General features: G+C 46.5%; 1 long non-coding RNA gene across 2 annotated transcripts in view; it reads right to left on the reverse strand.

Annotated features, from left to right (window-relative positions):
• The window catches only part of LOC121439331, a 55,641-nt gene that overhangs the window by 27,559 nt on the left and 12,815 nt on the right, over positions 1-15,267 (reverse strand). For both annotated transcript variants that reach the window (XR_005973246.1, XR_005973247.1), the window contains exon 2: positions 9,892-10,051. This is a non-coding gene — a long non-coding RNA (uncharacterized LOC121439331). The remainder of the gene's footprint in view (positions 1-9,891; positions 10,052-15,267) is intronic.

The following is a 15,267-nucleotide window of genomic DNA, read 5'->3' on the forward strand; positions in this document are numbered from 1 at the left end:
CCCTGGTCATAACAGACAAGGTAAAACCTCTAAAGTACTGTTTACCAAACCATATGGTAGAAAATGAAGTTGGGTGTGAGTGTTGGTGAAAACTGAGGAGGAAGAGGCAAAAGAGGAACTTTCTGGACTGAGGGCAATATTCTGTGTCTTAACAGAAGTGTGAGTTACATCTGTCGAATGCAGTCAGTGTGTACTTCAGATGTATATTTCAGTGATGTAAATGTTATATTCAATGGGAAGAAAGTCATAAACAGTTATTAAACTCTAGCTCATAATGTGCATGTTGAAGTGTTTAAAGGGGAGTCTACAGATGTCTGCAAGTTACTTTGAAATGCATTTTTTAAAGCCAGGAGGGCTGACGGATGAAGGAACAGATGGATGTCTATACAACAAAGCAATATAACTGGTTAGGCGTATGGCTTCCAACTTTGCTGTATGCTTCCAATTTTTTCCTAATAAAATGTTGGGGGGGGGGAGGATCCTTATCTTTTAGAGATGCATATTGAAATACTTATGGGTAAAATTGTACAGTGACCAGGATCTGCTTCAAAATAATGGGAAGAGTACAAGCCTGGGGGGGGGGGGAGGGGGAGAGGACAGATAAGATTGACCAAGAGTTTACAGTTATTGAAGGTGGTGACAGGTACATGAGGGTTCATTTTACTGTTCCATTGCTGTGGATATGTTTACATTTCCACAGAAACCCAAAAGCTGGACATGAATTTTAAAAAGTAAAAAATACTGCATTAGCTATGCTTTTTGAAAGATCTCCCCTAATTGCTATTATGCAACTATGATTAAATATGTTGGAAAGGTATTTTTTTTTAATGAATAAGCACTAAATTTTCTCCTTTTGTTCTCTGTAGTAATGAAACCCCACTTAAGTGGAGTAGGGGAGAGATGGCTCAGAGGTTAAGAGCACTTGTTCCTGCAAAAGGACCTGGGTTCAATTCCCAGCACCCACATAGTGGCTCACAACCCTGTGTGACTCTAGTTCCAGGGGATCCAAAGCCGTCTTCTGAACTCCATAGGCCCCAGGCAGGTACGTGGGCATATACTACCTGCAGGCAAACAGTCATACACACGAAATTAATAAATCTTAAAAAAAAAAAAGTTGAAGTAGCCAGACATGGTAGTACACACATGTAATCCCTGCTCTCAGGTGGGGGGGGGGGGGGAGGCGGAGTGAGACCCTGTATCAAATCGAAAGGAGGGTCTCTCCTTGTCCCAGTCCCTTCTCCTTTAGATCTGACACCATGGTTGGACTCTGACCTGGTGCCCTCCACTTGATAGCTGCCTGCCTTTATAAAAGGAAGGGGGATATGTCAGGAGTCATTTTCCCCCCCAAAATTATTACAGGAACCATCGCCCTGGGGAGTCTGCAGAGAACCCCACACCCCCAATTGTATTAAGAACCGTTCTATTGACAGAGCCTACCCCACACCCAATTAGCTGTTAATAGAGAGCTGTCTGTTAGTGGAACCCGCCCCACATTCCAAACTATCTAGAGAACTAGGTGTGTCAACTTGTGACTTCCTGACCTACGTGACCTGACCGAACGTAACCTCCTGGCCTATGTGACCGGCAAGAGTCCAGGCCCCTGTGCCCGCCCCCCCAATTCCTTATCCTATATAAGCTGTAACCCTGTCTCTAATAAACGGAGGCTCTGACAAACCTAGCATGGCCTCCTTCCTCTCTCTCTCCCATTATCTTCCAGATAGTGCCTCTCCAGGACCCTGGAATAACTGATCAGCCAGGCAGGTTACACCCCTAGACTGAGTAACCCGCCGAGGCGATTACAAAATAGAACTACTGTGATCTTATCAAATTTATTTAACGAAAGCTATGCCTAAAATGATGGTGGTTTAGTTCCCGTTCTGAAAACCTTTCTCGGAGGGAAGCATCCACAAATCTGTAAGCCACCAGTCGCGCATGATACCGGCTTCTGACCGGGTGCTCTGTGTCGAGATACCAAGAAATCTACTGCTCTCTGTGGCGAGTATGTTCTCCCGGCCCCCTTCCTCAAGTCATCACTAAAGGGGAAAAAAGCCCTCCACAGCTCAGAGATGCCCCCTGTGTGTAACCAAGTTCTCTGTATCCAAGACGCCACTCCTCTTGAGTCAAAAAAAAAGAGAGAGAGAGAGAGAGAGAGAGGAGGGCCAGAGAGGTGGGTTTGTGTGCGTAAAAGCTCTTACTGCGCATGCCCAGCCTAACATAAAAGTGGAAGAAGTGACTGACTCCAGCAAAGTTGTCCTCTGACCTCCAGACACGTGCCATCATGCACACACACGCACACTAAAAAAAAAAAAAAGAACGAGATAACACTTGCAAATTTCATGAAAATCGAATGTCTCCTATATGTTCTCTGTGCAGCAAAGCTTAATTCAAAGGAACGCCCCCACATTTTGATGTTTAGCCAAATTGCCTCAGGCTTTACAATGGGCCAGAAATATGACAGCCCCGGCTCCCTTCCAAGATCTTCATCTCCCCACGGCCATCAAAAAGAAAGGCTCCCTCTGCAATATTCCTCGCTGTTCTTGTCGTCTGCCCCCCCCCCCAATCCAGACTTTCTTGTGGTATTTCAAAACATTTCCTTATGAACCTCTGTAAAAACGTGAACAATAGAGGCTATGGAAAACAGAGCGTTGCTCCCAAACAATTCCAAATCTAAAAATAAATTAACGCCTGTGTGTTTGGTTTGAATTTTGGAAGCAAGCCCAAATGGCTCTCGGTACCAGCACCTTTGCCCACACTGTACGAGAGAGCCACCTTTCCCCCTGCAGAAGCAGTGTTACTGTTCTGTGAGCTGTAAGCCTTGCGGCTTTATTATTGACGAGCACCCAAGGGCAAGAGCTGCGCCTGGGTAATAGGTCACTGAGAACAAAGGAAGCAGAGCTGAGCTAGGACCTCATGGATCACAGGCACTGGATAGTCGGAGTGATGAGCAGGCGCCCGCCTCCCTAAAACCATGGACACGTGAAAGGCAAGAACAACCCAAGAGGGCTGTCGGAAGGGTGACGGGTGGCTGTAGTGTGACCCACAGGTGATGAAGGAGCAGCTCAGCAGCTGGTTCCAGACTAAGCTGTACATGGGTGGACTTCAGAGCCCCTTTGGTTCCGCAGCTCACCTCCTCTACTTCACCCAGGGGTGGCCCCGGAAAAGTCAGTGTCTTATTGTCACACGGCTCTTTGGGTGGCGGAGACCAGTCACAAGCCGGTAACAGTTCAGACCCTGCTTACATGGCTACTATACCCTCTTTCCTCCTAGCCCAGATTTAAGTATCTAAGTCCATTTTCTGTTGCTATGGTAACGTTTTTGTTATTGGTGGTTGGTTTTTGTTTTGTTTTTGTTTGTTTATTTGTTTGTTTTGGGCCCTTTAAAAAAAGGGGGGGGTCTCTTCACTACACAGCCCTGACTATCCTGAAACTTACTATATGAATTCAAACTCACAGAGATCCACCTGTCTCCACCTCCTGGCCGCAAGGATTAAAAGCGTTGACAACCATGACCAGTTAGTTCTGTTTCTGTGTTTTGAAAGAGGGTCACACCATGCCTCCCTGGCTGGCCCCAAACTTGCAGTGATCCTCCTGTCTCTGTCTTCTGAGCGCTAGTACTACAGGTATATATATCCCACCATGCCCAGCTACAAAAGTCCTTGTAATAACTGATTAACTAAAGTGAATTCTTCTGGACACTTGCCCTAGTTGAGTTTGGGGTGGGGGTTTTTCAGTTTGCTTTGTTTTGTCGATTTGACACTAGCCAGAGTTATCTGGGAGGAAGAACCTCAGCTGAGAAAATGCCCCCAATCAGATTGCCTGTGGGCAAACCTGTATGGCATTTTTTAAATTAATGATTACTGTGGGAGAGCCCAGCCCACTGTCCCCAGTGCCACCCCTAGGCAGGTGGCCCGGGGTTGTATAAAAAGTAGCAACTGAGCAAGTCCTAGAGAACAGGCCAGGAAGCGATATTCCTCCATGGTCTTTGCTTCATTTCCTGCCTCCAAGTTTTCACTCTCTTCATGATGGGCTATAAACTATGAGACGAAATAAACCCTTTCTTCTCCCAAGTTGCTTTTGGTCACGGTGTTTTATCATTTCAGCAGAAATCCTAATGAGACTACTGCTCTACCAAATTATTTGAACTCTGAAGGAGACCCCTGTACAGTGGGGGCTCCCTCCTACACCCCAGTTAAGTACAAACCACCCCCAAACACCTGTTTTCACAGAGAGATTCTTTATTAAAGAGGGAAGAAAAGTTAAAGCGGCTGCTTTCTGACTTAGGAAGAAAACAGCAGCAAATGACCTTGCAGGTGTCTCTTTTAAGAGGAGGAAAAGGGGAAGACTGTTAGAATGGTCTAGGATATGGTGGTAAAGGACCTGGAGGAGGAGGGGGCAAGGGTATTTGTCCCAGGGGGTACCAGACTGCCCCTGGATAGAGGAGACAGACTGGCAAACAGGCAAAGATAGAGGAGACAGACAGGCAAACGGCAGTTTATAAAGGGAAAAGGGAAAACCCTGGTTAGGATGAGGTATTTAACTTTAATTGGGCATGTTAATTAGGTGAGCCAAAGGGGGCTGTTGATTGCTGAATGTCATTCATTACTTTGATAGCTGGGCCTTGGTAGTCAGCCTCAGGAGGAGGAGGAGGGAGTGGCCAAACAAGGGGACCAACCTTTGTGGCTAGCTTTGGGGATGTAATCTGAAGGTTTTTAGCAAGGTAGGGGGAATGGAGGAGAAGGGTAAGGTGTAGTGAGCCGGACAGGATCGCCATTACAAGATGGCGCCGACATCCTGTCTTGTTGGAAATAAACAACTCCATATTTGGCTATGGCTTTGAGAGCTGCGCGTCCCGCTTCCCGCATGCGCAGTGGATGAGGATCCTTGAGCCTATCCCGATGTGGTCTGGTGTCAGCTGTTGGTGGCAGCCAATCACAGGGCGACCCATGTGCCAATTCCCTATTTAAGCGGCTGCCTAAGCGCCCCCCCCCCTTCGCTTCCTGCTGCCTCTCCCCTTTGCTCCCTGCCCCTCGGCTCCCTGTCCCTCGTTTTCCCGCCCTCTCGTTCCCTGCTCCCCATCAATCAAGGGCACTCCAGTAAAAGCGCGTTCTGAGTGGAATCCTGATGTGGTGGTCGTTCTTCGTTGCCGGTCGAGAGGTCCGCCACAGTAAGGCCTGCCAGAGCCATGCTCAAGTGGGCTGGTGTCCCTTCAAATGCTGCAAATTGGGTCATAGAAACCTGAGTATTGCCAGTCAGTCCATGCTATAATCTTCTGCAGCACGGACATTTGGAAGGGAGGAAGTCTTGAGTACTGAGCCCTTGTCTAGTGGGGTTGGACAGCTTCTCCAGGCAGATAGTGTCAGGATTGGATTGCGTGAGAAGATATCCTGCTGATGTGTTTGTTTACGCTGTGTGAAAATGTGTCCTTGTGGTTGGTTTAATAAAACGCTGAATGGCCAGCAGCTAGACAGGAGAGAATCGGGAAAAGAGAGAAACTCAGGATGAATTCAGGTGTGTGAAAGACAGGCCAACGAGACACGGAGGGAGTCGGACGTGCAGAATGAAAGAAAGGTATAAAACCATGTGGCAAAAACACAGATTAATAGAAGCAGGTTAGTTTAAGATATTAGAGCTAATGGGACAAGCCTAAACTAAGGCCAAGCTTCCATAATTAGTAATAAGTCTCGGCTGCCGACACGAAAATTCAACTATACTGATGTCTGAGGGAGAATTCCCCAGTGTGAGAAAAAGTACACTTGTGTGGTGCCAGTTACGTTGGCTGATTGTGCAAAGGAGGAAAAAGGGTAAAATTACCTTTGTGTTTTGTTGTCTACGTCCCTTAGAGGGACCTTCACAGAACAAAGGCCAGAGGAGTGGCCAACACTCTGCACAGGAGGAGGCATTAAAGAAAGGAGGATTAAAAGAAGCCTCTACCTACTTGCATCTTGGGATAAAATTCAGGACAATGTTAGCCGCTATTTCTTTTTGTTGTTAGTTTTAAGTTTTGAAAGAGTTTTGTCCTTCTGCCCTGGCTGGCCTTGAACTCCAAACCCTTCAGCTGGGTCCCCAGGGGTGCGACACCACACCTGGCCAGGTGGCTGTTTCTTGATGTGTTTTGTGTTTGTGATTTGTGTTGTCATCTACAGAGGTTAACAACACAAACCTTATAAAACAGCAGACATTGTAGACCCCCTTGAAGGGGAGTCGGTGTGAAGAAATGCGGCCTGCTTTGAATGTAGTTCCTCAATCAGGCCTCAGAAATGAGAGACGGTGGGTTGAACCCCCAGCGTGTGTAGGATAAAGAAATAAATGGGAGCTTGTTGAGGCTTCAGAGATCCACCAAGGAGGAGCTGGAAAAAGGTCTGTGTGCTCAGACTCTCTGGGAGACCCCACAGGACTGGGCCTGCCTAGACGCTCCACTTAAAGAAGGCTCTAGGCTCACCACACAAAGTTGCTGACCACATGAAATCCAACGACCTCCCCCACCACCGCCAATCACCCTTCAGTCCATGAGGAGTGGACCTCTAAAGGCCTGCCTCCTTCCTCTTTCTGTTTCCTCCGGGAGAGAGAAGAAGGAAAGGGAAGAGCCTCTGGATTGCTTTGAAACAAAGATGGTGGAACTGGAGGCCCATGAGGGGAAGGAGCTGGCCCTGGCAAAGCTCGCCACGAGGAGAGAGCAAGCTGAGAAAGGTTCGTCAGGGAGTGGGTCGCTCCACCCTGACTCCCTTGGACATCTAGAAGAGGGTGGGTCGCTCCACCCTGACTCCCTTGGACATCTGGAACTCACTTCAGCTGATTCTGCTGCCAGTATCCAAGGAGCAGGCTCTAAATCAGCCCACACTCTTAGTCCCCTCACCAGGAGAGATTCAGTGCCCAAGTTTGTTCAGGTCCATCTGCCTGTCTGCAGGAATATAGCAGGGTAACTGGAGGTGGGAGGAAAGGAAGAGAGAAGACTGCCCCCGGGGAGCACTTGGAAACTAGTTTAAGATTTCTGTGCTGGCAGCAAGAGGCCTCCTGGGGACACTTAGCAGCAAGGCGGAGGACTGGCAGTCTTGTGTGGAGCTATAGCTCAAACTCTCACCCATTCGCCGCTGAGATGAGGTCCCTGTCACTAGAAGACTGCTTCCGACAGGTAAGGAAGACGCCAGACCAGGGAGAAAACAAAACTCTGTAGACTCATTAAACCATGCGTTGCAGCCCCAGTTTTTTTTTTTTATTGCTGTATGCTTACTGTGTTGTACAAAGAATGGCAATTAGAGTCATATGGCCCTTAAGCAAAGGGACATATTAGGCAATTTTATAACTGTGTAAACATCACAGGAGTTTATGTAATCCTGGATGCCAGCCTACCATATACCTAGGCTGTGAAACTGTGTGTGTGTGTGTGTGTGTGTGTGTGTGTGTATGACCAACACTAAAAATGTATTTAAGAAGTCATGCAGAAGCCTACTACTTTATAAGCTAACTAAATAGATATTTTTATTATGAATAATATTTACACAAATTTATTTTATATTTTATATATTTATTATATTTTTTGTTATATTTACATTTTATAAATGTAATGATCTTATCTAGTTTATATTATATATTTTCCATTTATATGTTTTGTATATATAATAAACATATGTATAATTATATATACATATACTTTAAAAATCAAATGGATCTTGAACTTTGTGTGCATGGTTAATGCTGCTCCCAGATGTCACAGGTTTTTTTAAACTGAAATTCCAGTACCTGATATGCGATGCCTGCCTCCCTGTAGGTTATTGGCTAGGGAGTTCCCTAAACAACACAGGCTGTGGCTACATCTCTTGGTTGTCCAACAGAACTTGATGGTAACACCCAATTGCTAAAGACACTACATAGAAAGAAACCAAGACCTCCCAGATGGTTAGCTTTACCAGTGCCAGAAGGTACTATGCCGACTGCTAGGGGAGAAAAGGCATCAACAATCTCACCAACTGTCTATCTTACCTGCTCTTCTACCAACCTTCCAAACAAGGTGGCACCCACGGAGCAATAGTGGCATGACTGTTCTGGGAGAAACCAACTGCCTTCTGATTGGTCCTCTATGAGAAAGAGTCCTAGCCTGGTACCATAAACCTGGTCAAAAGCCTAAATTGAAGTTGAGCGGTGGTGGTGCACACCTTTAATCCCAGCCCTCAGGAGGCAGAGGCAGGCGGATCTCTGTGAGTTTGAGGCCATCCTCGTCTGCAGAGTGAGTTCTAGGACAGGCTCCAAAGCTACAGAGAAACCCTGTCTCAAAAAAAAAAAATGCCTATGTTGAGGGAGGTCACAACCTCTATAGGAAACCTACTACTGATGCTCTGCTAAACTGATATACAGGCAGCCTCCTCCTAAACATTTGTGTTTGTATTCATTAGACGTGTGTCGTTCCTGGCCTTGGTCTAGGAACCGCTCATGTCAGTGGATGACGGCTGAAACAGTGACTCAAGGGTTTCAACTTCCGTATCAAGACATTTTTAATATTTACGTTTGTTTTACTATTGGTGCATGTGTGAGGTGTCGGGGGCTGTGCATGCCAGGGCCAGCTTATAGAGGTCAGAGGGCAGCTTGACGGAGCTGACTCGCAACCTCTACCCTAACATGGGTTCCGGGGTCAAAACCAGGCTGTCAGCCTTTGCAGCAGCTGCCTTCACCTGCTGAGCCATCGCACGGCCCTTGATCAAATAATGACAGAATTATAAGTGTAGGTTTAGGTGACAGTTTCATATGGCTTTTTAGAAGCCAAACGAAGATTGATCTAGAAAACTCAGAATTCAGCACACACCTTAAATCCCAGCACTCGGCAGGCAGAGCAGGCCAGTCTCTGAGTTCGAGGCCAGCCTGGTCTACAGAATGAGTTCCAGGACAGGCAGGGCTATACAGAGAAACCCTGTGTCTCAAAACAACAGAAAAAGAAAACCCAGTGTTCAAACATCATGATGTGCACACAGAACAAGCCAAAGCAGCACACGAACAAAGATGGATGTTTGCTCGGGCTGAGCACAAAGCCCTGCCTGCAATGACTGCTGTCTTGGAGAAAAGGCCATGGTAACTGTACCCAGAAAATTCCCTTAATGACATGTATTTTCACAACAGTTTACTCATTAATAACACAGTTCAAATGAAGAAACTAATATAAAAATTTTACATGTATAATTTTCAGGGTTGGTTGTATTTTTCTCCCAGAGATGAACAAAATCTCATGACCGCTCCTGCCTGAGAAGCATATTATTTTCTTTGTCATAACGTAAGATCTGAAGCTCAGCCGAAAGCCGATGAACTCCATTGTAGCAGAAGGAGATTTAACATAAAATGCAAAGTCTAGACTTTGAAGCCAGAAGAAAACCCTGCCTGTGCGTCCTCATTCTCACACGTGTGAGACCTTGGACGACTTCTTTTCTTTTCCCTGAATTCTTTCACCGCAAAAAAGTGCAATGAGAAGCCAGCGGCCTTCTCGGGACTGGCATTTAGAGGTTTCCAGATTGAGCATGCGCGTCGCATTTCCCTTCTAAAAGAAATACATTCAGGGGGATGAGAAGAGACAATAACAGAGCAGCAGCGACGTGACATAGGAAGACCGGAAGTGGTTGGAAGCCCGGTAACCAGGCAGGAGAAAGGCAGAGAGGAGGTGGTTAGGGGAGACAAACTGGGCTGCTCCCACAGAACCCAGCAACAGCTGGGATCAAAACCCTGGAGACCTGGGAAGGTGCAGCGAAGCACAGAGGGAACGAAGGGCACGTGAGAGGCCTGTGGGCCAGCTCAGAAGCTGCTTGGCAGCTCTGAGCCCCTGCCCGCGTTTCCTACAGGACTTTGTGAAATAACACAGACGAGGCACACTGCCAGCCCCAAAGTTGTGACTTTAAAAAATACTAATAACACTAACCTTGTCAGAGGAAGAATGAGTGAGCCGGTCCGTATCTGCAGGGACCTCAGCCAGTTTTCACTCCGGCCTCTCCAGTCAGCCGGGGCTCCATCAATTCGAAGCTGAACAAATGGCTCATGAATTCTAATCCGTTCTTCTGGTCTCCGCTTTCTTCTTCATGCTGGGAGGCCAAATTATAGTATTTTATTATTTTGTCTCTTTACCGTGTGTTTTATTTATCTCTGTTTGTGCTGCCTAGTTTTGGAGCCTTTTTTTTTTTTTTTCAAATGCTTTACTTGTTCCTATTGCTGTTTTTATTCATGGTAAAACCCATGATGACTGCAATGCCCCTCTCCAGACTTCCTGCCGCCCTGCCGGCTTCCTTAGGCTGGAGCCGAACGCTGAAACTCTGTTCCGAGCATTGACTTCAATGTTTTCAGAGCACATTAATCCTCTTCTAGAATTGGAGATTCTGTCCCTGGCTGCTTCATGTAGGTCCTACAAGCCAACCTTCAGGAACCAACAGACCAGGGCAAATGGAGAACAGACTCATCCACCCTTCTGTCTGGATGGAGTCTCTCGGACACAGTGTCCATTGGCCTGAGGGGGGCACTTAGATATTGTTTACAATGTATTGTATTTTCATAATGTAACACAATGACTGACACATAGTAGGTACTCAGTAAACACTGAGTGGATAAATGGGTTGGGGGCGGGGGTGTTCACTATGTAACAACTCTGGCTTCTGAATGCTGAGATTAAAGGCAGCATTCCTGGCTCTTGGCAGATGTTCATCTACAATCTAAAGATGGATCTATCTTATAATGATGTTAATCTGTGAAATCTCCAGGCAGCACTTGGAGTAGGGGCCCCAGCAAAGAAGGGAGGAGACACAAAAAGAGTTTTAATGACAACATCCCCCTTTTGAACCAGTTGGATGGCTTGGCAATAAGTAACGCCTGTCCCTCAGCCTGGCAAAGGACCCAGCTCCAAAGGTGGAGAGAGAGAGGTCTGACTCTGTGATTGTCCTCCAGCCTCCACACACATGTGGGGACCCCACACATGCCACCGCACACCCACACAAACTGATGGATAAGTAAACGTATTTGTAAAATTTTTTACATATCTTCTCACCAATTTCTAAACAGAACTGTTGCCGGAAGTCACACCTCGCCTGCACACCCTTCCGGGCCTGGCCCTGCCCAGCACCAAGACACATTTTTTCCACTAAGTATTCCGAGGCCTGCTTCTCATTTCTCTTCAAGCCTCAGCTTCAATGGCAAGTGTGGCTCCCCTGATGGCAGAACATGCTCTCTGAAGACACGGGACTATAATCTTCTCTCTTGTAACCCACCCAACCCTTGATGTTGACATCACATTTGGCAGGTTTGTGTCTTCTCTTCTCCGCCTTGCTACAAACTCGCTGAGCAGAGCCTGCGCCTCCCTCGTATTTCTCATTCTATCTATCCTGGCACCACATAAGGTGAGCGGACTGTTCTCTCTAAACGTGTCCACTTCCAAGGCTCGATTCCCAATCACTCCATTTCAAAGCAGATGAGAAGATAAGATGAGGCCAAGAATCCGAGATCATAAAGGGTAGAAAGTGCCCAGCCGAGATGACTAAACCCCAATAGGATGCAGGTTAATTGCTTCTGGAATGAGGAATAAATGAAAAACACAGTGATGCTGGGGGAAACAAAAAAAGCAAACGCTTGCAAAACAGTTTAGCAAGCCCTGCTTCCTTTCCCCGTCCTTATGCTGCTAACCAGAGGGCTCCTTTCCACATGGCCTCCAACAGCTCCAACAGAACCTCCAGAGACAGGAGCTTGGTTCAGCTCAACATGGCTTAGAGAATGGAAACGCTTAGCCAACCGGAAGTTGTCGAAGGATTTTGCCCATTGGGAGGACTCGAAGTTATAATTCCCACCCTAAAAGTCCATCGTCTCCTTTCAAACTACGCATGAGTCTGGAAACAGAAAAAACCACCCAGCGAAAACACGTGTGAACTTCTTTGGGACGAGGATTTGTAAGTCTGTCAGGGGGTCAAAGGGGTCAGGCTATCAAAATGCTACAGACCAGTTTTGGGTTAAGTCTTTGATGCCATCGACCATAGAGCCTGACCCAGAAGCTCAGAATGGGTGCCCAAGGAGACATAGTCAGAGATAAGACAGTCAGTATGACCCAATTTCCCTGAGTCCTAGCTGCCATTTTCCCTCCTGCCCTTCCACCCTGTTCCTTTTGCTGCTGCTGTTGTTATAAAGAATTGTTCTTTGTGGCACCGTTTGCTCTTCCGGGATTTGACCCGCGGCATTTTCTGATGTTTTGCTCCCTTACGTTTTAAGCGCCTTCCATTTGCCTGCTTCCCCTCACCCTAATGATGCCCACGGAGATGTAATTTTCTCGCTTCTCTTTTTCTATTACCACCTCACCTGGCCTTCGCTCGCTCTCTTTTCTGCTACACGTGGCATGTCTCTGGGTGCCCCTTTGTCCTCGTGTTCTGATTTTATGAGAAGTGTTTATTTCCATGTTTTCGGTATTTGCCTGGATGTATTCTCAGCGAGCTGATGGTAAAGCCCTTCTCTCTCAGCGGGAAGCTGTTGCTCATAGCAATTACGCCTGCTGTCTCCCTTTTCATTTCCCTTCAGCTCGTGATGAAATTGTGCTTCCAGAAACCCCATGAATTCTTTCTGAAACTCTTACGTAACTCAGTGTGTTCAGCCATTTCTTTTCCATCCATATATTTTTTTATGTTTGGCTGGGCATTTGGGCTCATTTCCCCTCCAAATAATTTGGTGATGATTTGATCTAAAGTTTCTCTCAGTCTGTTGATGATCTCTGACATCGCTGTGGGTGGCTTCAGTGGCCATCAGACTCGGCTGAGACGTGAATCATTTGCTGCAGAGAGAGTCTGCCCTGCCCGTTTTGTTCTTTGTGAGTCTATTTTGCTGATTTCGCTTGTCTGTTTGGGCTTGCTGTCGTGTGATTCTGAGAGGGGAAAGGAGTGTTACTGTCGGACACAGTCTTTGGGCTAAGGTCTAGAATGTGCCCTTGACTGTCAAGTTAAATTCATTCTATCCTTAAAGAGCAAGACTCCATGCGTATTGTGTTTCTGGGAATGATTTTAAAACATCAGAATTTTACTAATCAGATTTTCATCACTCTAACAACATACCTAGGATGAGAACTTGGAAAAAAAGGATGGTGAATTTTGTCTCATAGATTTGGAGGCTTCCATCCATGAGGTTGGATAGAAGATGGTTGTTTCTGGGTCTGTGGCATCATGACAGGGAGTCATGGTGGAGGAAGCAATTCACCTCATGATAGTGGGAAATAAGGAAGAAGAGAAGGTGACCAGGGTCCCACTAATCCTCTTCAAGACACACCTCCATATGACTGAAAGACTTCCGGCTAGGCTCCATCCCTTAAGGGTTCTCCTACCTACGTGTGGGCTGGGAGACATGCCTTTAATACATGGGTCATCGAAGGTGACTAATCCAAGCCGTTGCACGGACAGTGTTTCACTGGAACTGATATGCAGGTTTCAATATGGCCATAAATACACTAGCGCTTGAAATGAGTCATCAAGTCGGCGTCCTCCAGCAACAGCCTTTGGCCTGCTCTGCTCTGGAAGTTAGGGTCTCCTCACTAGAGAGGAGCACTGGGAAACTCCAGGCAAAAGTCAGGTGCTTACAGTGCCAAGCTGTAGCTCAGAAGCGGCCAGAGGAGAAACGGAAAAGGGTTGGGGATGCTGAGGCTTAGAAAAGGAGAGAGCAGCTTGGATCCTGGCGTCCCTTCCTCTGAACTGTGCCTCCAGAGTGAATGTTCCTCAGGAGCAGATGAGAGGCTGATCAGTGGCGCACATAAAAAGGACAAAATCATCCTAAAACCCACTTCACAGAGAGGTAGCACAGGCCTCTCCTGGTCATCTCAGCGATAAGGCTGAAAAAAACCCCCACAGAGTCCAGAACGAAGCCTTTCCAAGACATGAGGCAAGGTCTGATATCCACAACGCTGTTACTACGGCAGTGGCCCACACCCTACTCATTCTCTTCTGGGTGCGAATGTACCCTTGTGAACCTTGAACCCATTCTAAGGGCAAGAGGTATCAACAGGCTGATATAACCACCTGTGACACATTTGATAAGCCTGGGGATGTGACTCAATCGTAGATTACTTGCCTCGCTGGTGTGAGGCCGTGGAGTCCACCCACACCCCTGCGAAGAAAAGGAAAAAAAGCTCACTGAAATCATTCATGATTCCCTGTTATAATGAGATTTAGCTGCTCTTGTTGGTTTCCCAGCACCCACACCTGTAGGTTTACAACTGTCTGTAACTACAACTCCAGGGGACATAACACCCTCTTCTCCATAGACAGCTGCACACACACGTACATATGATGTGGGATTTCCTGCTGTGTACTGTGATTACCATTAATGAATAAAGAAACTGCCTTGGCCTGTTGATAGGGCAGAACTTAGGTAGGCAGGGAAAACTAAATGGCATGCTGGGAGAAAGGAGGCAGAGTCAGAGAGAAGCCATGTAGCCCTACTGGAGACAGACACCAGAACTTTACCGGGTAAGCCACTGCCACGTGGTGATACACAGATTAATGGAGATGGGTTATATTCAGATATAAGAGTTAGCCAATAAGAAGCTAGAGCTAATGGGCCAAGCAGTGATTTAATTAATACAGTTTTTATGTGATTATTTCGGGGCTAAGCAGCCAGGAACAAACTAGCAGCCTCCCTCCAACATACATACATTAAAATAAATAAATAAATAAATAAATGAATGAATGAATCTTAAAAACAAAACAAAATCTACAGCCGGGGCTGGAGGGATGGCTCAGTGTTTGTGAGCACTTACTGCTCTGTCAGAGGACCAGAACTCAGATCCCAGCATCTACATCAGATGGCCCACGAATGTTGCCTATGACTCCATCTCAAGGGATCTGACACCTCCTTCTGGCCTCCTGTACCTCACACACATACAAGTATATGTTCATATAAGTAAAACAAGATAAGTGAGTTTTTTTTAAAGCCCACTTGCTGTTAATGAAGCATCCAAGAGGAATATCCATGATCATCTATCTGAAAACTCTGCCGATCTCCTTCCTACCCACATCAGTCTGTGAAGGAGAATTTTTTCCAGATTCTTTACCCAAAACAGATGCAGAAATGTTGCAGAGTATTCCTTTACACTGTGTGGAATGCATCACTGTGATTGGTTTAATAAAGAGCTAAACAGCCTATAGCTAGGCAGGAGGTATAGGCGGGGCTGCTCTGGGAAGAAGAAAGGGGAGTTGCCCGTCAAATGTCAAATGCGAAGAAAGCAGGCAAAACAGAGATGAGGTAGCAGGCACATGGAAGAGTATAGATTTAAAAATATGGCTTAATT

The sequence above is a fragment of the Microtus oregoni genome, unplaced genomic scaffold (genome assembly GCF_018167655.1).
Source record: "Microtus oregoni isolate MIOR12 unplaced genomic scaffold, Mior012 000060F_ref0000265, whole genome shotgun sequence".
Taxonomy (NCBI): Eukaryota; Metazoa; Chordata; class Mammalia; order Rodentia; family Cricetidae; genus Microtus; species Microtus oregoni.